Source organism: Rhamphochromis longiceps, linkage group LG9 (assembly GCF_057381845.1).
Source record: "Rhamphochromis longiceps isolate RC_006_pf linkage group LG9, R_longiceps_female_GT1.1, whole genome shotgun sequence".
In the NCBI taxonomy this organism is placed as follows: Eukaryota; Metazoa; Chordata; class Actinopteri; order Cichliformes; family Cichlidae; genus Rhamphochromis; species Rhamphochromis longiceps.
This window is the reverse complement of record NC_140565.1, coordinates 22160506-22184768: the sequence shown is the minus strand read 5'-3', so window position 1 is coordinate 22184768 and position 24263 is coordinate 22160506. Positions and strand designations below refer to the sequence as shown.

The following is a 24263-nucleotide window of genomic DNA, read 5'->3' as shown; positions in this document are numbered from 1 at the left end:
CCGAGCTGTGAGTTTAGGAGTGTTAAAGAATCTCACTACATTCTTCCAACCAAACTCTCTTAAGGACCTTGAATTTGCAGTGGTAGCCTGAGACTCACATATTCCCCACCAGCTGTCCTCCGAAATTCGTGAGCCTGATTCCCTCTCCCATTTATGCTTAATGTACAGCGTAGAGTGATTTTTAGAGGCTTGTATACTACCGTATATTTTTGAGACCATCTTTTTAGAGTCATTTCTCTTGTATGACTCTTGAAAGATATGAATTAGGTTGTATTCGTTTTCATCTCTGATTAGCAACGTCTTGTTGTAATAGTCTCTAACCTGCAAGTATCTAAAAAAGTCATGCTTTGCCAATCCGTATGTATCTGAGATGGTTTTATAGCTTTGGAATCCCCCATTTGTTGCTAGTGAACAAAAAGAAGTAATTCCTCTCAGAGTCCACTGTTTAAAGGTCCCATCCAGCCTGGCAGGTACAAACTCCGGGTCATAAGCTATCCAATTCAAGGTCTTAGCCTGCTTTTCTATTTGTAGTTTCCCCACAACCCTGAACCATAGTTTCAGGGTGAACCGGGTCAAATGGTTCAAATCTTTGTAAAATTTTTCAGCTTGGTTCTTATTTCCTAAAAGAGACTGTAATGGGAAGTCTAATTGTGTAATTTCCATATTTTTCGGCCAAAGCAATCCTAAAGAGGGTTTTAGTGCAACACCCTCATTGTCATCTAGCAACCGCTTTGAGTTATTTGCCAGCCAGTTGAGAAGCGATCAATATTCTTTCACAACCAACAAGCGGACAACTCTTGAGCAATTTGTGCATAACGTTGTGTCAGAAACCTCTGCCTATTAATTTATACTACAAAATTAACTTCATAATGAGGGTATAGAGCTACATTAATCATTTTCTCAGTTTTTAAGCTATTATTACAAGACAGACATTAGTTAAAATAGTTTTTATTGAAGTCAAGAAGATAAGAGAAGCATCCTTCAACAATGTAATGAACCATGGCAGTGACTACCATACCATCTATTACACAAAGCTTCAGTAAGAACCCATTTTAACTGCAGTTGGCATCTCTTCGACACAATACATAGATGTGTGAGACATACTTGTGGATTGCTTTTAGCTATTATTTTAAACATATTCCTGACCTATCCAGTAGCTTTAAAGGCAACAGCACTGATGAGAGAATACTGTCTAAAACGAACACTGGACTCAGACAGGCACTAGCTCCGTATGTGCAGCCTAACTGTGTTAACCAAAAATAATTGAGCCAATTTTCAAATGTACCACTTTTCCTGCAAAACAGATGTGATCTAACTGCCATCTCCTCAGCAGGGTCTCAATCAACCACATTTAACACAGTGGCTGTACATGTTCTTTCTGCTCTGAAGCCATTAAGATGGCGCTAACCCGTGAACCCTGAATTATAAACTGGTTTTCGGTTAATATAAGAAAATGAAAAGAATAGATTCATAACACAGACTACTGCTTCTATCATTTTGTCCTGAATTATGTGTCTGACATGTCATTTTACTTGACTTTTGTTTCCTCTAACACAGCAGCTAAGTGTATTTTTACATCCAGCTTTATTGGTCTTTTGATATTAATATTAAATGTAGAAGTAGCATGTCTGTTCTTCACACGACACGAGGAATATGTAGAAAATGATCATATTATATTTGTTTCTGCTAAAAGAGATTTATGCCTCATGCATTGAATTTTAAATTGAACTTTTTTTTGGCTAGAAATAAAACAGACTTCCTGGTCAAAAATGGCACACGCCATCTTTTCCTTTTGATTCAGGTTTCCTATCACGTCACATAATTACATCTTACAGCACTTGAATCTTTGACTTAGGTGAAAGTGTCTTCGGCTTCACATACTCCTGCTGCTCAGTAGCTCCTGGTATGTACAGTAGTGCCCTCAGCTGTACAGCTAATAGGATTTCAAGTTGAACTTGATTTATTTTTCCCCACACTAGAGTTTCACTTCTCCCATGCTGTTTTGTCAAAGTGCATGATGTGACATTTATTCATTTTATCCCTGCTAGCACAGCTTGTTCAATTACAGTGTGACTAAAAACTTCACTTCTCACCAAGTTTCTTTCCCCGTAAATATGAAACGCTGAGATGGGTTTGACAGCAGCCCTGTGCCTCTGAGCATCTTTGGTACATTCTTACAGTATTAAACACTAGAATCATTGAATAAGGGATCAAGTGCGCTCCTCCCCCACCCACATTTAAATCTGGGGATTTTTACAAAAAGGGAATAATACAGTGTGGCTGTGTGATGAAGCCATTGGTGAGGCAAGCGTGGTTTTCAGCTAGGCAGCTAAAGCTATCATGAGACTGACGCAGCATTTCAGCCTGAGCTTGCAGGCAGAGAATGAGGGGATTTCTGCTGAACGGGTGCGAACAGCTGGAGGTTTAATATTTCACAGAAAACTGGGAAGAATTCTGAGACAGTCGATTTCTCCACATTATTTCACATTTTATTTTTATCTAAACTCCGAACTAAGACATTCCAGTTCAGGAATCTAATCAAAAAAAGGTTAATGTGTTGTCAGGGGTTTAAGAAGTGGAAACAAATTAAACATTCAGTGATTCAGTGCAAACTTTAAATCTGATTATTTTTCATTCTGCACAAGTCAATTGTTCATAGCCATTATTTGTTGAAGCTGCTTCCTGACAACGATTGTCTCCTAGAATTACGCCTAGCCGAGTGGCCATTTGTCTTGATCCGTCCTGACCAACAGCTTTGCAAGCCGCCCAGCAGAAAAATGTAGATGGCTTTGATAGGCATCAGAAACCCTTATCTCACATCCCCTGTTATATAAGATTTGATTTCTTATGACCAGAGAGACTGGACGAAAAAGACAATGTAAGGCAGGACAAACAGGAGCCATCGTGCTGTTATACAACTGGCAGTGAAACAAGGACAGGATTCAGATGTGACTGTTTTGGAAATGCAGTAGAGTGTGTTTTTGCATGCAAAGAAAGTTTTGGAGTACTCTGGTGTGAAGTCGTCTCTTTTTACCCGCCTTTGAACAACAACAGTTTCAAGACAAACAAATCCACAGGTGTATAGTGTCAGGAAAGATGGTTTGTGTCATGTTCCTGGATGGTGATGTACACACAGTGTGTGTGTGTGTGTGTGTGCATCTAGCCCTGTTGCATTAAACCATCCTCTTCTGTGTTTGACTGCTCCCAGTTGTTCATCACAAGCAAGTGGTGGTAAAGTTGGAGTAAAAGTGAAGTCAGCATACCAAAAGCGGTTTGGTTTCCACTTTGTGCGTTTGCACGTGGACAGATTTATCATGTATCTTCACACTGTGACCATACGGAGCTGCAGAACTGCCACAGTTGAGATGAGAAAGCAATAATTCTTTTGTTTTCTCTGCGCTGTCGTTTTATCTTCTCGGAGGCAGAATATTAATTCTTAGTGCTGCATCATAACACGTTTGTTTGCTGTTTTGTGATCCCATAAAATCCTTTGACAGGCAGACGAGGAGCGTTCTCATAAATGGGAAGTCAACAAGGGTATGCAAAGTTGCTGATTGAGGCCCACAGTTCACAGTGAGACAGCCAGCAGTTAATGTGATGCATAACCAGCAATCATCAATTATTCATCGTTGAAACATTTTCCAGAGTACCAGGAAAGAGTGCTTTTATGGATAGGCAAATTACTTATATCTTTAGGGCTGCTTTATCTCTAAATTCCTTGCAGACATGCTTTGCATGTTAAATATTTTGCTGCAACGATGCAGCTAGCTTTAAAGCCCTTGCTTATAGGGAATACTTATTTGTTCATTTTTATTGTGACATTACATAAAACATCTGATAAATATTTTAGTCTCATTATTCTTGGACATTATAAATGCATTTTATGAAGTCTGTAATTCGTGTCTCGCACCAGAAGGCACAAAAGTGCACTTATGGGGCAAACTCAATTAAGCTAAATGCTTTTTATTACTCAATAAACCTGATTAGGAATCACATTTCTGTGACAACAAAAAACATGCATTTACTGTTATTGTTTCCTGGGCTGCACTTGCTGTGATTTGAAAGAGTTACGTAACAGAGAGAATGTATGAGAGGCAGGGATGGAGGGATGGCCAGATGTAGACTCGGGTGGGAGAGGAAGAGAGCCTGACCTGACTGACTAACCCAGCTGGTGGCCCAGCATTTCCATCAGTCATCGCCTTTTGTCTGTCTCTCACCTCTTTGTTCACAGGTTAGTCTCAGATTTCTTTCGCTTTGTAAACCTGCATGCCTCGGGTTAATAAGCTGATTGATGTCAAGTGAACTCACCTGTTAACTGGGACATTTTTGTTGTGTCTTTGCAAAGTTCAGACCCAAACCTTACCAGAGTTTTGGTGTTAGATACCAGTTTTTAGGAAGTTTAAATTCTGACATATTTCCCATGATGGAATTTCGGTTCAGAGCTTTTAGGAAGTGTTTATGTAAAGATTTGTTTCCCATAACTTGGCAGTGTGTTGTGTTAATATACTATATAAGGTTGTCAAAATACGAGAATCAGGAAAACACTTGATACCATTCTGACAATAGCTTGGAGTCACCAAATGAATTTTTTGGTCTCTTTGGTCTTTGCACCTTGCTGCAGATTGCTTCCTTTGCTAACACGGATTTCTAATTTGTGTTGTACAGTTATTTCATTTTTAACCTTAATTTATATTTTATTCCTTCCTAGTTAAATTTACCCTTTTTAATTTTTCATATTTATTTCCTATCTTATTCATAGCCTTTTCCTTTTTTGTTTTCTTTAGGTCACGAGCAGTTGTCCAAGCATTTCACTACATATCGTACTGTGTATGACTGTGTACGTGACAAATAAAATTTGAATTTGAATTTGGATTTGCACAGATGTGGAGATGTAAAAGCTACGGAGCCCCTCTGATGACATGGTCCAAAAAATAAATAAATTGTGGCCACAAAATACTACTTCGTGGGCACGAAATGGGTATAAATATATCTCAGGGCTCTCAAAATTTCAAAATCCCTGGTAGCCCTTTGGGCAGGGACTCTTCAGTTTTTGGTAGCCCAAAATAAATGTAAGTAGCCCGAATAAAAAAGAGAGCAATTTTTTGATTGATGTTTTGTTTCCTTTACAATATTATACTTTAATGTATAATATTGTAAAGGAAACAAAACATTAATCAAAACAAAAACAAATTACAACATTGTATAAAAATTACAATCATCAACTCAAATACTTGGTTCTAATTGAACAGAAATTTCTATGAACTTGTAAGAACTGTGTAGGACATGAATCAGTCTGTGTCAGATCCTGAATTTGAAATTTCCACTGAAGTCACGGGTAAGAGACAAGTGGAACCAAGATCTAGGCCATTTGCTTTTTGAATTTTGCAAAGACTGCTAAATTTTGCCAGTGGTAGTTCACTCTTTGCAACATAGTACGCTGTTCTAAACAGATTTTTCAGGTTTATTTTTAGTATGTTATTTGCAATTGGTGTTTGTTCTGGGAAAGATATTGCAGACTGAGCAATAATGCATTTCTTGCATTTCTCATGGGTTCTAATGGGGGCCTTTCTTAAAATGACTGGTCCCAGTAACAAAGGCGCTTGTTGACTCAGAAATCGAGAGAAAACCAACAATACACCTGGCAGAACATCATGTTATTTACACGGGTGCACATAAGTGGTCCGCATGTGCGCATTCGCTGTCAAAATAAAAGACGCGCACCAGATAAGAAGTTGCAAAGCACTGTTTTTGTCCGCTAGAGTGGGATTTTCACGGCACATTCCGCACCACATCTCTGTGCGTTCATCATTTGTTTGAAGCCAGCTCACCTCCTGCAACCACTTTTCCGAGAATACGTGCTTCTTTTGTGGTTCGGACTCCTTCTGACATTTGTTTGGAGGCGGAACACCAAAGTAATTGCTTAAAGGAGCTTCTTCGACATCTTTAAGAGTTCTAAACAAATGTCTGTCCTCCTCCAGAAAATCTTATGTATGCAAACACGCGTTGCAACTTCATATCTTGTGCGCGTTTTTTTTATTTATTATGACAGCGAATGCGCACCTGCGGACCACTTATGTGCAGCCCCGGTTATATAGCTCGTCATATTGCAGCCACAGAAATTATTTTGTCCATGAAACCATAAAGCTGCACTTTCTTTTTGCCTTATAGTCTGATTTGTCATAATTTTTCCATTTTGTGGTAAGTTTTTCTTTGGCTGTCACTTCTTCACCCTGACCTGTCAGCAGAACTAAAATATATATCCTGCTGCTTTTACACACACCCACATAACGCTCAGCAATTCTCTGCGCGATCAACCTCTCATATGTTTAAGCTTGCTGCGGGAGATTTCACTTGTCATGTTTGCATAGTAAGCTAACAATTGATAAGACGATGCCAGAGGAATTGATGCGCAAATTATCATCACTCACCAATCAGTACTGTCGCTCTCTACACACAGTTCACGCGATTGCAAAGTGAAAGCAAAAAACAAGCGCAAATTCAAACGTGATTTCAATATGTCACATATTGACAGTGGCTCACCAATGCCAATGACATAATTACCCAGCTACATTTCCGAAAGAATGCAAAAGCATTGACATATATTTTTCCTTCCTACAATAGCCCGACGGGCAGGGCAGAGATAGATTTTGGTAGCCCGACTGGAAAGATCGTTAGCCCCGGGACGTCGGGCTAGCGATTTTGCGAGCCCTGTGTCTGATTGAGGAATCACTCATCTTTGGAAAAGAGAGTTTATTACAGAGAAATGGCTCTTTCCAAAATAAAAGCTATACTATCCGCTTCTTCTGGGCTATATTCTCAGCAGCATAAGGAGAATCATGTGCTAACAGCTGTCTAAATGACTCGGCTAAAGTTAGTAGCATGCTTGCTTTTTTTTGTCTGCTTCCACTTGTCTTTGCACTGGGATGATGTCGGGGTAAATGTGCAGTCATATTCGTTGTGTTCCCACTAGTGCTTTCAGGTTAATCTCGTTGAAATGACCTTAACGCCACAACACGGCAAATCTCCGTTAACGAGCTACCGCCGATCGCTCCGTGCATGGGGCTAGTCGGCCAACACGTTAACGAGCTAACTGCGCTAACACACTAGTTCACACCAATGTAATTGAGCATTGCATGGCACATCCAACATACTGTTTTACTTTAGTCCATGACTCGCTTACCTTCAGGGTCATACGTCACATGAAAACCAAAATAATTCCAAACGCCAGATCTGAATGAGGGTGGGGGAGGTCCATGTTGCTGAGAGCTTAACTTCTGTCTCGCTAGCTTGCCCTGCGCTCTTCCTTCTGTCTATGCTGTCTGTGTGGAGCGCTCAGTGGATCTGCGCTGGACAGTGCAGCCTAGGCGGAGTAGTCGAACACAGATTCACTGAGCGCTCAACACAGACAGCATCGTCAGAAGGAAAATTGATAAAATAAATTACAAATGTTGTATTGTTCGATACATATGCGTACCGAACCGAAAGCACTGTATCGAACGGTTCAATATCGATACGAATATCGTTGCACCCCTATATATGTATATAGATATATATGTATATAGATATATATGTATATATATATATGTATATATGTATATATATATATATATATATATATATATTATTAATATCAGTGGAAATTGAACAGCACACATGGAGATATATAGTTCAATATTGGCCAACAGATCTGCAGACTTTCACTAAGACCTGTTGGTTCATGGGTATAGCAATTTGATACAAAGCGGATGTCTGTGGAGGACCAGAGGGTAATGGCATTACCTTATCTTTGAGCGTCCCTTATGTCATTCTGACAGTTGCTTCATGCTTCACTTACGCTGCGCTTTAGTAGTCAAAATGTTGCTGCAGTAGCCAAAACAACGAGCTGCACTGTGTGAAAGTCAGAGTTGTATGCAAGGTCGAACACTGCCTAACATTTGAACATAACATGGACTTTAAAAGCATCCCTAAGTCCACTTTCAAAATACCAATGTTTTGTCAGGCAAAGACGATTATTCACAGTTTTTTTTAAAGCATGAACAGCTTGGTTGATAAAGAACACGTGTTTGTATATCAAAGTGAGGATCCAGCTGTTTGCCGTGAGTTATTATAGATTTAAACAGCGGGTTCACAGTTTTTCAAATCTGTCTTGAAGCGAGCCATAAGGATTCTGTTATACTGGCCCACAAGCCGAGAATCAGCAAAAAAAAGAAGAAGCTGAAACTTGGCAGGGGTGTGTTGAATCAGAGTTTGGTTAATCACTTTAATGCATGAATGTCTCTTTGTGTTGTATTTGTAATACTTTGCTCACATAATTACACCCTACAGCACTGGAGTCTTTGACTCGAGTGAAAATGGGGTGAATTGTTAAATTGAAAAAAAATTTGGTTTTTAGTCATATTCTTTGCCCGGCGGCTCTTATTGGACCCTTTTTTCTGTATTTTATGGCGTTACAAGCTGTTACATTGAAACCACTTCCAAAACATGTATTTAATCTTTTTCCCAAGTTGGGATGAAAGAGCTGTTTTTATAATATAAAGAAGATTTAAGATATATTAACAATTACAATATTAATGCTGATAGAAGCTGAGACCTAAGACATTATCATTATGAGTATCAACCAGTAAAGATTTAAAGGGTGTGAAAAATTAACATAATTCTTTACAACTGCACATGGTTGTAAATGGATTTTCTTTCTATTCTGGATTCTTTTTTTCCTCATGTAAAGCAGTTTTTAAGCCATTCTGACGCTTGCTCCTGAAGGAGAGAACTGCTTGTGTCTTCTCTTACTTTCTGCTACTCCCTTTAGAGGATCTTCCTGTCACGATCAGGTGTCTGGGAATGGAGAGAGAGGACCCAAATGAAAGACACAGTTTTTATTAACTGGAGCTAGGTTAATAAACGATTGAAATAAACAGAGTGCATGCACACGAGGAAATTACGACAGCATGACCGGAAACAGAGACCAACTGAGTTCTTAAAGAGACAGGATAATAACAGGATAGGTAACAGGTGGGAACACGGCTAACTAATGAAACAGAGTAACCAAAAGTAAACCTAACGCACATAGGACAAGAGACTTTCACAATAAAGATGGAAACCGACTCGAGAAACTAAACAATGACAAAAAGTCCAAACCCCAAACACTGGGTCAACAACCCAGGTGCCATGACACTTCGTCTGTCTCATCCTATCCCTAGCATCCTCTTCTGCCACACCAACCCTCGGCATTTCCTCCTTCACATCCATGAACCTTCTCTGTGGTCTCCATCTTTTCCTCCTGCCCCAGTTCAACATACTTTGTCCAATATATTCACTCTTCTTCGTCTGCACGTCCAAACCATCCTAGCCTCGCCTCTCTAACTTTGTGTCCAAACTACTCAACCTTCTTCTCCTGACTTTCACTCCTCTTCTCTTCAGAGCATACTTCCATCTCTTTTCCACTTGCTCCCTGCTCTCACAGCGCACCACGTCATCTGTGAACCTCACAGTCCACAGAGACTCTTGCCTGATCTCATCTGTCTACCTGTCCATCTCCAGTGCAAACAAGAAGGGTGTTCAGAGCTGATCCCTGGCATAGTCCCACCTATACCATGATCCTATCTGTCACTCCTACTGTACACCTCACCACTGGCTCACTGTCGTCATACATGTCCACATACAGTACCACAGATTCTTTTTTGGCACCCTATCATATGTTTTCTCTAGATTCACAAACACACAGTGAAGCTCCTTCCGACCTTTAGGTTAAAATTTTCGCTAGCCTCTCTCGTGAACATCTCCATACCTCCACAGATATATTATAGCTGCCCTCACTCCCTTCTCAATAATCTAAAATTGTAAACTTCCTGATTAACCACTTATGTAATTTACTTTGTATTAACCAGTTTCTTTACTGAAATGTCTGTGCAGTTTTACATTCAGAGCTGTGATCTTAAAATCACAGGCCAGTTTTTCAAACCGTTAGCAGGCTAGCTGACTTTGAAGTAGCTTCCTGTCTTAATCTGTAATGACTTCGATGCCTCGCTCTGGTTGTCTTGTTCTTTGCTTCTGAGTTTTGACTCTGACAGATCAGTGCTGGCCAGTCTTCACCACAGAATGATGCACATAATGCTCTCTGTAGAATATAATTTCCGGTGCTGCCACTTTAATTCATTTATGCACGTGTGACTCAAGGACAGACAAACAGAAACAGAGTCATGTGACCCCTCTGACCCTTTGTGCTATGTTTCCTGGGTGAGTTATGTCTCATTGTTCCTTTCTGTCACTGTTGCAGTGGGCCACAGGACAATCAGACTGGCCTCATAGTGCCACATTCACTTCTCCGGCCAAGCTGTGATCTCACACCTCTCACTTCGCATTCTCATTATTTCAGGCTCTTATTAATTTATTTAATCAATAGCCGTTTAAGATCTCCTCCCCGGAAATGCATAATGGCAGCAGATTCATCGGGCTGCTACATCAAATTATGGGCTTGACTGGTAGGGTCTCTGGAGGCTCAGATGTGTGTTTGTGATGGGTTAAACACAGGTTGTGATGCACGGTACTGTGCATTGTTTACATAATGATAGCTCATCATCTTCAGACAGTCCCTCAAACCTGAAGGGCAGTGAGCCTAAACTTCAATAAGACTCCTCTCAGAGTATCCGATGCTGACTCAGAGATCACACTCGTCCAGTGGCTCCATTGTTGCCATGAGCTCAGCTCTGAAGCCTCCCTGTGGAAGATTATGAAAGTGGCTTTAAAATACAGAGCAGCAGCTCAACGGGGCTTTAGATGATTTCAGGCTAAATATATGTAAAAGGCAGCTCGGTCCACAGGGTAGAGTGGGCTCTGGGTGGAAGGCAGCCAAGGCCTTTGGTGCCTCCTTTTTTTGCTGTTTTTGTTATGCGCTCTGTATCAGTTTGAAAGATGCCCTGCAAACTAAAACCAAAAATAAGAGCCAACAAAAACTGTCACTTTGAGTTCAGAGTTTTTAAGTAAAAAGAACTCAGCAACAATACCCCTGACTGTAAAAACAGATATAAACAGGTGTATTATTTTAGTTTATATACTGACTGTTCCATCTGTGCCACTTATAGACTCAACTTCATGGAAAAACAGTTGCTAAATACATCAATAACAATTAAAAAGGCTGAGAGTTTATTCATTGTTAACGCTGCTTAAATGTTAGAAGAGAAAAAACAAAAAAAGTACATTAAAATCATAGATGTCAGTGTCACCAGTAGGTTTCAAATGTTTTTTGGTTTTTTGCATTACATTGCAGTCCTTGTATCAGCCTTGTTTAACACATCCAGCAGCAATGCATCAGCTGGCTTAAAGCAAAGGTCACATGACAAGCTGTCCTTTTCAGATAAAAGGAGGTGACACAGTGTATCCAGTTCTTTTTCTTCATGTGACTCATCTTTAGATTGTTAAGCACGTTGGCCTAAAGAGGAAAAAAAAGTTAGCTTGCGAGCCTCCTTTCCCGAATCTTAATTTGTGCTGCTGAAAGCGAACGGCTTGTCATTTCACTCTCTTTGCTTTACACGAGCACGGCTGAGTTCAGCCTCTTCCAAGGCACACAGGTGGCTCATTCACTGGGTGACTGCAGGTTCGGCTCCTTGGTGGCAGACTGGCACAGGCTGAGCCGCCAGGCTGAATAGCCTCAGGTGTAATCCTCACCTGCTTCTTTGCCGTTAAATCCCGAATGTTTTGATTTATTTTGCTTCCACTTCTATTTTTCTGAATGTCTTTTCAGCACTGGAAGGATTCAGTGCTAGAGGATTAGTCAGAGTGGGCCCTGTTTATAATGTGCATGCAGGAAGAGAGTAAGGAAGAAGTATTTCCACTTTCTTATGGCAACACAAGTCCAGAAACATGTTCATGAGTACATGGGCATACAGTTACATATGTGTACACACCCATCCAAGTACGGCACTGTATAGACATCACTGCACCTGCTTTCTGTTATCGTGCACAGAGTCAAAAGCTCTTTCTCTGTCTTTATTATGTGATAAAAGCAGGAGAAATAAATGCTGACGTACAAAGCCTACATGCCGGCACACCTGAGCTGCCGAGGGAGTGACTGAGCACATTTGATCTTTTCATGCTGTTTTTGTACTAACTGCTGCTTTGAAGTTTTGCTGTTTTGTGCATCTGAGCCCCTGAACAATGAACCGCAGTTGTGATTGTCTGGATCATGTCTGTCAGCGTGGGGGTTTTTGTGCTTGTGTTCAGAAGAGGAGGGGTCCGTGAAGGAGAGCAGGCTCCCTGCTCCAGCACATGGTGCCCAGACTAAACAACAAGATGAATGTTTCCTGAATTCGACTTGGCACAGAGACACCCCCCAATCTACCCATGCGGCTGAACTCTAAAAAGACTCGCATGCCTAGCTGGAACAAATGTATTTGAAAGAAAATTGCGGAGTTACAGTAGCCTTATTGTTGAAACGATCTATGTAAACACCTCTGAGCAGAATCCGCTTTAATCTGCCAAACTTACGGTAGTTTGGTTTATTATTTTCCCCATTGCAGTGCTGTGATTTTTCATTTTACCATCATACAAAGTGGTTTAGATCATCTATGTTTGTCTCATAATCCAGAAATCGTAATGTTTATCCTCTGAATGAAATGCTTTCTTTTTATTCCAGTGCAAAGTTTTACCTTAATAGCAGATTATAAGAGGTACAAAGTCGAAGTGCTTGCGCGGTGCCTGAGTTGTCTAAGGACTTCCACACCCCGCATGGTGTTACCATCTTGTGATGATAGAACTGTTAACAGCGCCAACAAAAGCTCAGTGTGCTGCTGTCAACCTGTCCCCTCCCACACATCACCTTTCACCTCACTGCTCTGCACCCCCCCCCCCCCCCCCCCCCCACACACACACACACACACATCACACCTCTACTCTTTCTTATTTCACTCAGAGGCTGGAAAGAGCTGGGGATGCATGGGGCTGGGCAGCTATAGTGAAACTGTGAATTGGAGGTTGGCACCGTGAGAGCGCATACAGTACACTGAAAACCTTTGGCAGGCTATGGTAAAGGGAACTTGCTGTGGAGACCAAGCTTTGAGGTCTGTGACGGGCTGAGCCTCATTGCGGTTTATAACAACAAGCTGTTGGATTTGGAGAGAAAGTTCCAGACACGCCCCCCAGCTCTCAGTCAACACAGCCAACCCCCTTTTTACCCATGCCTGAAAAAGTGTATTTGTCTCAGTAAGACTGAAGCTGGCAGCCCCCACTGTGCATTTTCCTTCCTATCCTATCCTCCCTCCACCTTCGCTCTTTTAGCTCATAGTTTGCGTCTCCCAAACTCTTCTTCTCGTGACTGAGGAGAGCCCAGCTCCAGATAGTGGCAAGAGGTTAAAAAACCTTAGTCATGAGGGATCACACACATACATAGACAGGCGTCTACATGTGACAAGCCCCTGCCAAACAATCGCTGCTGGCTCAGAGAGAGTAGGTGGGCGGAGGGGCAGCGGTAGTTTCTTGGAAGGCCTGATTGGAGCATAAACAGCAGCCCAGGAAGTCTAACAGAAAGAGAGAGAGGGAGAGAGCAAGAGACGGAGGGAGGGAGGGATCAGTGGAAGTGTAGATCTACCGGGAGAGAGCAAAAAGTTTTGGGACTGAGGCAGTGTGTTAGTTTGTGTCACTCTGGGTGAGTGTGAAGAAAAAAAGACTTGGTTATCAGGACATACTTTACCACAGCCTACCAGAAAGAAAAGGTGAGTAGCTACATCTTGCACAAGAGCACACGCCTCTCTTACACCGATACATAAACGCTCACGGGACTATAAACTCCCATCTTCATCAGTTTTTCCATCCATAGATTCAGATTGGTGCACTGTAAGGCAGACATCCCTGCACTGTGAGAGAAGATGGCACGCTGTTACTGTTGCATGCAGTGTCATTTAAATTTCCAGACAGTTTTTTGGAGTTGCATTCACTATGGTGTTCTTGATGTGTGTGTGTGTGTGTGTGTGTGTGTGTGTGTGTGTGTGTGTGTGTGTGTGTGTGTGTGTGTGTGTGTGTGTGTGTGCTGCCTGCTGATGGTTTCCCCTGGCTCCGAAAGCTGCTTGTTTTCCATAGCTGTTTTCTTTTCTTTTTTTTGCTGTGCCTTGAACCGCAGCCAACCATTCAGTGTGTGAAGCAAAAAAAAGAGAGAAAAAAGGGGGAGACCATCTAATGTGTGTGTGGCTGTGTCTAATTAAGCTGTTGGAGGGAGAAGAGTGGTGAGGGTCAAACCATGAGAGGGTGAACTTGGAAAAACAGCGCTGTCCCTCTTATAAAACACATCCCTTGCACAAACTATCAGTTACATTAATTGTCTGGGATCAGAACTTAGAATAAACTAACAAGTTTTCTTAATCTTCTAAAATTCATCTGCCTTTTGAGATCACACAGAAATTTAATCTGTATCATCAAAGTGGCTGTTTGGGGATCAGCTTTAGTGCAGATTTTGTGATGCTGTTTGGTCACGTCAAGCGGATCGCAACATTTCCCATGCTGCTGCTTCTCTCCTCTCAAAGGGAACATCAGTATATATCTTGCGACCTTTAAGTTGCTGTGCTCTTCACACTACATACAGTAGATGTATTAACTAGGGAAAACGGTGAACTACTACTTTTTACAGTTTGTCACTAATCTTAAAGTTGAGTCGAATTTGAAGCATTTTACTGTCTTAACAGGCCTATATTTTCCTGTCTGGATCTCTTCAGCACTGTGGGAATTGCATTAACTTTTTTCCACTGCTGAGTAGATTTGCATCTGGAAAAGACTGGTCTGCCCAATCCTAGGCAAATGGGGAAAAAAATGAGAGTTAATTTCACAGATTTTCACATGCAACTGTGTAATCTCTATTTTTATTACCATAAAGTCACACGATAACTAATCAGAAGTTCTTCTTCTTTTGTTGTTGTTTTTGACAGATAAAGAAACCCTCAGTTGTGCTTTGTATTTAATCCCTAAGCCATATTGGTCCTTTAAGTTCCATCATCTACTTTTTACCACTCAGATGTTTAGTGATGGGTGTGATTTGTTTTGTCTCTCACCAATAAATACATCAGCTTCCCTCAGTCCGCAGGCGGGGAAGGTAAACGGGTCAGAGAGACAAATGAGCTCGCACACTCGCACCCCTTTACAGTGCCCCTAAACCTCATCTTTCATCGCTCGTTTTGGCACTTTCACAACGTTAGACTGTCTCTCACAAGTTTTTATCGCTGCTTTGCTGATGTAGCAAGTTGTCAGTTTCTCACAAGACCAGAGGAAACCGTTATTAACGGGAAGGCAGGGGTTTGGCTGCCAGTATAATTCTACCAAGCTATTCGTCTAAGTGATAGCATATGAGGTGCAGTGATTTTTGGCAGTGTTTTTACAAGCAAAGGCACACAGTAGCTCCTGACCGTATGCCTCCATTTGTCAAATATCATTAAGAGAGACTAAGGTTAGGACACGAGCACTTGATTACTTGGCTGGACTAGTCTGTTACATCAGTATCCAGACATAACACTGCAGATCTGAATCTCTACAGGAGATCAGGTATTAACCTGACCAAATGTATTAGCTGATTCAAATCTGGGGAAGTAAAGTTTGACGGCTTCCATGAGCTAGGGGGAAACACACCTGGGCCAGCGGCATGTGGCCAAGCAGCAGTGAGGCCAGTGGGGGTGGATGGGGTGAGAGGCCTAACCAGGTGTTTCTCTGCACTGTCATCCTTCGCTGGGCCTCAAGCCAGCTCACGCCACGTCTCATTGAGCTTCAAGGTTTGATCAAAACTCATTAGAGAGCTTTCATTCTAGCTCCCATTGGTGGGTGAGTTATGGATGCGATAGAAACACACCCACGTAGTGGAGATCACCAAAGTGTTGGTGAAAAAGAAAGAATGATCGTGAAAGAGAGTAGAAATGGTGCTAATGCATATTTTTCTAAACTTTAGACCTCATTGTGATCTGGTCACATGGGGGATATTTTTATGGACAGGGAGCTGCAGTTGTTCACTCTAAGAAATAGAGAAATGGAGAGTTTTATTTAGTAACCCAAGTCAAACTTGTGACTTGCTGACTTTTTTGTTGTCAGATTAAAAATTCCCAGGTGAAAGTGAAACCTTGTAGCCATCTTGGGTTTTTGAAACCACATGTTATTATGACATTATAACTCAGAGGTCAAGAACACGACATCCTTACACTTAAGTCAATCACAGAGAAACCCCAGTCTAACACATACTTTCCTTTATCATCTATTTGACTGTGAATTTGACTATAATTTGCTAAATTTACATCATAATTACAACAAGAATTAAAAGAGTCAGTAAACTAGGGTTGAAACCATTAACTCAAGAAATTCTTAATAAGATCACAAAGCAAGTGATCGTTAGAGGCGCTTTCTTGTAGACTTATTTACAGACTTCTTTGTATAACTTGGAGTTGCCCCATGCTGGCCATTAGAAAAGTAGTCTATGCTCAAACCTCAAATTTTAAATTGACATATTTTGTTCTTGTTCATCTTTCGACTTGTTACTGTTAGAGCTCATCACAGCAGATCATCTGCCTCAATCCCCCCCTATCCCTAGCATCTTCTTCTGTCTCAACCAACCCTCTGCATGTCCTCCATGAACCTCCGCTGTGGTCTTCCTCTTTTTCTCCTCCCTGACAACACCATCTTTGACATCTCTTATCTAATATATCCACTGTCTCTTCTCTGCACATGTCCAAGCCATCTCAGCCTTGCTTTTCTAACTTTGTTTCTTATTTTGTCCATCCTGGTCACTCCCAGCGAATATTTTAGCGTTTTCAATCCCAGCATCCTGCACTTCAGCCTGTCTCTTTGTTATCAGCCAGCCCTCTCTCTTTACCAGTCATGGTCCCTAAATTTAAAGGCCCTGCTCTCACTTCCACATTCCTTCCTTTCCTTCTCTCTCGCTGCCTAAGAACACACCTTCCCATCTCCTGTTCTTTTGTCTTTGACCAACAGTAGCGCACTTTCCTCCAGCACACGGCTGGCCAACAGCACCGGAGGTGGTTGTTGTTAACTTGACAGATGTTACACCAGGCCATCCTGATGATACAATGTACGTGTATATAATTTGGATTGACCCTTTAGAGCTAAATGTTCTAGTTTTTGTTATTCAAACCAAGCTAATCTCAATCTAATTCTTGGTATTAAAGTTGAAAGAAAGCTTCATTTCTCTGGGACTGTGTCCACTGCTCGTGTAACATCCACAGTATAAAACTTTTTTTATTTTAGTCATTATGCTTTAAGACTTTGACTGAGGCAGATTACATTCTCAATTAGCTGCGAGTAACATATCTCATCTTGCAGGAAGATTTTCTATCAGTTCAGCAGCTTAGACCAGAAGCTGTCCTTATGGCCAAAACATCTTGAGTCTAATAGCGGTGGGGATTATAAGAAGGTGTTATCACACAGAATCTCTGTCATGTTAATTGACTTCTACTTGTTGTAAATTAACCTCATTGTAAGCCAAATAATTTTCAGTAGAATAGTTAATTATTAAAGGTGCTCTTTGAAAATCTTTCTTCTTCTTTTTTTTTTAAATTCCTGCAGTAGCTGTAAGATAGTATAAAAACACCTTATCTTGCCGTTCTTTAAAGCGCCAGAAGATATGTCATTTTTTATGCATTCCTCTTAGTCACAAGTAAAAGGCGGCTGGTAATGGCAACATTTTAATAGAGAAATGTGACAAACCAGCAGAAAATGATTTAATAAGGCAGCAATGTGTAGTTCGCCTAACAATGATTCATTAACACCAGCCTTTTAAGTTTTTTTTCCTCATTTCTTTACACTCTTTGATATTATAATAGGTCTGGCTTGATGGTTTTTAGCCTTATAACATTTCTAAAGCTTTAGAGAGATGCATAGTTAAGCCACAAATAAAAATCTTGAGATGTGACCACACAGAGAAAACAGGAGTGGTATGGCAAATATCTTCTCAGTCTGTTATTGCGGCGCTATGGGCAATGGTAGAGGTCACTTATGTGGGCGGCTTCTATGCCAGGGATTATCCACAGAGGGAAATAATAGACTTGTAGTGACGTCAGATGCTTGTGGAGCTAACGGAGACTTTGCCAAGATAGAAAACTAAGTTCGTATGTACCGTGAGTCTACATGCAGGGAGGATCTTAGATCAAATTGGGCTTAGAGTAAGAGGGCAGCTATAAAACACCTGGCAACTGGTAAATACAGGTTTTGCTTCTTTTTTTTAAGGCTGGCTTATTTGCCTTAACTCAATGGGGACAGCTGAAGAGACGCAGGGCTTACCATTCACTCAGTGAAGCCATTTTGTTGAACATCCTCTTCCTTTGGCAACAACGAGAAGGGGGTAGATAGAGGTGGGACACAGTGCCGCCGACAGTTGCTGTTAAATGCCCTTTTCTCCCAATGTAAACACCTACGCCTGTCCCATCCATCTCCTCTGTTAGTCACTTGGTTTGACATAGTGCCTCCCACAACACACAAGAACATCCCCGGGTTTTTTTTTCTCCTTCTGTTCAGTACCAAGCATGCTTTGTGTACACATGAAAAGGAGTTGTATGTTTTTATCTACAGGGTCTGGTCTCCGTGCGAATTAACCTTGGGACCAAACTTATGTCAGAAATAGATGAAATGCAAAAAATGTACTGATAATTAGAATTTTGTCTCTAATTGGCAACCTACAAATGCCCTAGAGTGTAAGGTTTGTCAGACTTTATTCGCTAACATCATTCTCACTCTTTAAAAGCATATAAAGCATTCAAGGTTTTCTGTCCTCATAAAGCGTTTTTTTAAGGAAAGTATGAATTTGAGTTTTAAAGCTGCCTAATCCTAATAAATATGGATGAGACTTCTGTCCACCACCCTGTTTAACAACTTGCAGTGTCTTGCCCTTGTCCCTCAGATGTTGGCTTTCTATTGTTTTCCATTGACCCAATTGACTGCTCACTAATGACGCCATTATGGTGGCACGATTTTATAATTACCCCTCTGCCTGACAAACTCGGTGCACTTTCGTTTAGCTATGGTCCACATTACGAAGCGCCAATCTCTGTAAATATATTCGGTAAAGCCTGTGACACACAGGATGTTTTTGTTAAGCTGGGATATTCTAGGAACAGTGGCTAAGTGAGCTCTGGAGCTGGAAGTTTTGAGGAAACCTGTCCTCTATCTGGACATGGTCTGTTTGAAGAACTCCATCCTGCTCTTGACTGATAAATAGGCGGCACCATGTAAATACTGGAAAGAGGCCCGGCAGTATCAAATAAAAGCATTCCAGTCAAAAAGTAAGGACAGTTGTGCAGAGAGAGTTGAGCGAGTTTCTATTTTTCACTGTGTCTGGCTACGTGAAGGCACAGAATCAAGTCCGTATACTCTGAGGACTTTATTTAAGTAGTAGAAGGATTATACAAGCGTGACACTGCTTAACTTTAAATCCACATTGCATTTCAGGACAGATTTTGTCACACGTACTAAGCATAGCCAGTTTTGTGGCTGTTTTCTGTTTGTATCTAACCAACTGTTTTCCACGCTCGTGTGGCAACATTAGTTTGTTCATTGGTGGGTCGACCAATTTAGGTGACACTCGAATATCTCACAAGTTTTTGATGTATATGTCACTGCCATTAAGCTTAAACCAGACATACTTCTTCCTCAGAGCAGGAATCTCGATTCTGGAGATGCTCTTTCTTTAACATCCTTTCCTTGTGATGTGCTGTAGTGGACACCTTTGTTTTTCTCTAGTTGTCTTGTCATCATATCCAATACTGTGATACATATTTGTATGTATGCAACATCAATACTCACTTTCTCTTCTTTACTCTTAAATGTTCACTTGTCAGCCATTGTCAATGTGATCACCGAAAGATTTGTAAATAGCTAATGCTGGCCAATAGAATGAGCCTGTTTCCTGATTGATGCTTGTTTCCTGTTTAGCAGAGCTAAATTTCAATTTCAATTGAGTTAGGTGTGGCAAACGTTTGATTTACTAAGTCAAAGTTTGGAAATCTTGACTAATGGATGGCAAACAATGTGGCAGCAGTTACTGTTGTAAATCCTATGTCTTTTTGTCCAATCATACCAGCAACTTCACAGTGTTTTGTATTGAAATGTAAATTAAAAAAAGAAAAAAGAAAGAAAAAAAACCCTCATTAATAATGAGTTTGGTGCAGAGAACTGTGTGGTTCGTGTGCACGTAAAATAGGGTGACCAACCGTCCTCTTTTCCCCGGACATGTCCACTTTTCACGTTCTGTCCGGGGTGTCCGGGGGGATTTTCAAGATTGATGAAAATGTCCGGGTTTTCGTGCAGAGGGCCCAAATGTGTGACGTCATCCCCGAGCTGCTGCTTTGTGAGTTGTTGTTCTTTCGAAACAAATCCCATGAAAACACCAAAACCAGCAACAGTCAGTTTGTAGTTGCAGCAGTCAGTCCTCTAAACATGCTTAGCATCTCTGCGGCATTCATCCTCAAAGCCTTTTCATTCTTATTTTAGCTTTTTATAAATGTCACTTTTAGCAAACAGGAGTAAATGGTGCATTTGTCGGGGATAGGTTTCAGCTGACGCTTTAGTGAGCTTGCTTGTATCAATAGCAATAAGAGCCCACATTCGCCCTAACAGAGAGCATGTCAGCCACCGCAGCTTGTACAGTTAGTTTCTTCTAGTGAAGGTTTTATAGACAAAACAAGAAGTGCAAGATAGGGATTAATAAGTAAGACTTTGGCCACGTAGGCTAAATGAGCATTAGTGAAATCTATTTGTTGTTGCGTTTGGTCTTGGGATCTGTTAACAATACTGATACATACAATATTTCCAAAGGCTCTTTGTATAAGAACATTTTCAGTTCCCTCCATATTTCCTGGACCAAGCTCTGCCAGTGAGCTATTCCACCCCAGGCTCCCCTCAGAGTAATAAAAGCCATCTTGTAAAACTTGACATTTTCAATGTCTGAGTAAGTATTATACCTTTCTACTCCACCTCAGTGCCCTGAATGAGCTCTATAATATTATTACTTTTAATAAAAGCAGCTGCTTTCCCTAGGGTGAGAATATTTTAGTAATATTTTTCCATCTTTATTGCTGAAAATCACAATAGCCTTTAGGTATGCTTCAATTTTAGCTTGCCAAGTAGTGGGAAGGCTCTGGTTTGACTTTTTAAGTTCAAAAGCTCAAGATGAGTGCCTGTGTATTCTGAAGCTCATCTTTACTCACCATCTCCGCAATATAGAGCAGTCACAGGGTCTACCAGCCTATTATTACATTCTCCTTAAAAGCTATGGTGGAAAATATGGCTAGCTGTTGGTTTTCTTGGATTTTCCATTCACTCAAGATCCCAATCTGCTTTTACCTAAAATCCAAGGCCAAGAACATTCCCCAGAGCATTTCCATTAGTTTATATAAAAGGCCGGAAGAGCTAAAAACTGCATCTTTACACACACACACACACACACACACACACACACACACACACACACACACACACACACACACACACACACACACACACACACACACACGTTCACCCACACAGCAACTCTCTCCTTGCGCCTTTTATCACCATTTTCTTAGCACTTTGTTTCGAAGTTTCCTTCCCGTCCGGGTTTCCTTTCACAAGCATGTGCATCCTTCCCCGGCAGCAGCACAACAATGCCCTGCTTCATTTCAGCTCTCCAAGATCTGAGACGACTGGAGCCAATGAGCGGCAAGGCACATGCAAAAGCCATTAGCTAGTTGATGATGGTGGTAAGCCGCAGAGGCATCACAAAAACAATCGTCCCAGAATGTACATTTTGTGTTGAAACCCGGCACGCTGCCTGTTCAGCCAGCGGAACACCAATAACGAAACAAGCCTTTGAAAAGGAGGGTTGTGCCTCACATCCCTCGTTCACATGCTGAGCGATCAATTCATATTTGGCTTTGTGTGAATTAAAGCAAAAGTTCCTAAGTGTCTGCACAGTCTGACAGATGCCTGCCATGGTTGTGGAACACTTTTATTATTAACCGCATCCCATTTGGCCTCTCAATGCTCAGCTCAGGCAGTTTGATTGAGGACTCTCTCTGGAGCAGCAGAACGACTTAATTACAGTCGCGATCTCAATCTGAATTTACTGGGAGTGCATTCATAATGCATGTCTTACTTAGTATCAGTGGCCCCAGTTAGAGCAAACCAATGATCATGTCACCATGCAGATGTGCAACCTTATGTCAACAACTGAACATCAGGGTTGTAAGGGAGGTTGACGTTCATAACGGAATAATCAGTAGATTTTTTGCATTAATAGCTGCAGTGTAGGAGATTTTAATGACAAATATTATGAGAAATGCCCCTCAAAATGCAACTGGGCATGCTTGTATCCAGGATCTATTTAATATATATTTCTCTAAAAATTCCATTTTACTTTATTTCACACTATTTTTAGATAAAAATAAAGGTTCGATGTAGAGAACATTTCATTTTGGAAGTCTAAAACATTTTCTGAACTTAACTAGCAAAATCGAGCAAAAACTAGGACAATAAAGTTGGCAGACTGAACCCTATTAAAAACTCATATACAGGAAAGTTCAAGCTTCCCAGAAGCTGTTCTAAGTCTCTAGAGATTTCTTCATTGATAATTGCATCCTGCAACCTAGAGCAATTTCTGGCAGTTTAGCCACTAAATGTTCCTCTATCTTCCCCAGATGGTTGTTGTGCATTTTATTGCTGGGCAGGTGGGGAACAGTGAGGTTGTCATAGCCATTTCCCCAAGAAAACAGCTGCTCAGTGCTTGTTGAGTTGCAGGGTGGGGTCACAGCTCCACAACAGTGTTGCCAGTGGCTCTATATTTGCATGTTCAGACTTGAAACAAAAGATCTGCACATTATTTGGCTCCAAGGAATAATGTCATTTTAAAACAGTTATACAAAAGGAACATTTGATCCAAAGAATCTTCCTCAGGCCTCATTCAAGAAGTTTGCAGGTCTTCCTCTTTTTTAGCAACACATTGTGTTTTTACTCAGGAACCAAAGAAAAACCCCAAACAAATGTTTGCCTGGATGTGCACACATCATGAAACCTTAAAAAAATAAATAAATAAATAAATAAATATATATATATATATATATATATATATATATATATATATACATACATACATACATACATACATACATACACATATATATATATACACACACACACACACATACATATAAAAAAACACCCAGCACGCCCCTGCGGGCGGTTTATCCTTCAAGCTCGGGTCCTCTACCAGAGGCCTGGGAGCTTGAGGGTCCTGCGCAGTATCTTAGCTGTTCCCAGGACTGCGCTCTTCTGGACAGAGATCTCCGATGTTATTCCCGGGATCTGCTGGAGCCACTCGCCTAGCTTGGGAGTCACCGCACCTAGTGCTCCGATTACCACGGGGACCACCGTTACCTTCACCCTCCACATCCTCTCGAGCTCTTCTCTGAGCCCTTGGTATTTCTCCAGCTTCTCGTGTTCCTTCTTCCTGATATTGCTGTCATTCGGAACCGCTACATCGATCACTACGGCCGTCTTCTTCTGTTTGTCTACCACCACTATGTCCGGTTGGTTAGCCACCACCATTTTGTCCGTCTGTATCTGGAAGTCCCACAGGATCTTAGCTCGGTCATTCTCCACCACCCTTGGGGGCATCTCCCATTTTGACCTCGGGACTTCTAGGTTATACTCGGCACAGATGTTCCTGTACACTATGCCGGCCACTTGGTTATGGCGTTCCATGTATGCCTTGCCTGCTAGCATCTTGCACCCTGCTGTTATGTGCTGGATTGTCTCTGGGGCATCTTTACACAGCCTGCACCTGGGGTCTTGCCTGGTGTGATAGACCCCAGCCTCTATGGATCTTGTACTCAGAGCTTGTTCTTGTGCTGCCATGATTAGTGCCTCTGTGCTGTCTTTCAGTCCAGCTTTGTCCAGCCACTGGTAGGATTTCTGGATATCAGCCACCTCCTCTATCTGCCGGTGGTACATACCGTGCAGGGGCCTGTCCTTCCATGATGGTTCCTCGTCTCCCTCCTCTTTCTTGGGTTTCTGCTGCCTGAGGTATTCACTGAGCACTTGGTCAGTTGGGGCCATCTTCCCAATGTATTCTTGGATTCTCATCCTGGACTGTGGTGCTGACACTCACCAGTCCCCGGCCCCCTTCCTTCCGCTTAGTGTACAGCCTCAGGGTGCTGGACTTGGGGTGAAACCCTCCATGCATGGTCAGGAGCTTTCTTGTCTTTATGTCAGTGGCTTCTATCTCCTCCTTTGGCCAGCCTATTACCCCAGCAGGGTACCTG

The 24263-nt window shown here is 41.5% G+C and overlaps 1 protein-coding gene across 15 annotated transcripts in view; it reads left to right on the top strand.

The window, feature by feature from the left end:
- Positions 1 to 24263, top strand: part of kiaa1217 (KIAA1217 ortholog) — a 142092-nt gene that overhangs the window by 42867 nt on the left and 74962 nt on the right. The window contains exon 1 of one of the 15 annotated variants that reach the window (XM_085418868.1): positions 13550 to 13703. The exons of the other annotated variants lie outside the window; for them this stretch is intronic. The gene's annotated coding sequence lies outside the window, so the exon portion shown is untranslated. Of the gene's footprint in view, positions 1 to 13549; positions 13704 to 24263 lie in introns of those variants that run through there. 15 annotated transcript variants of the gene reach the window in all.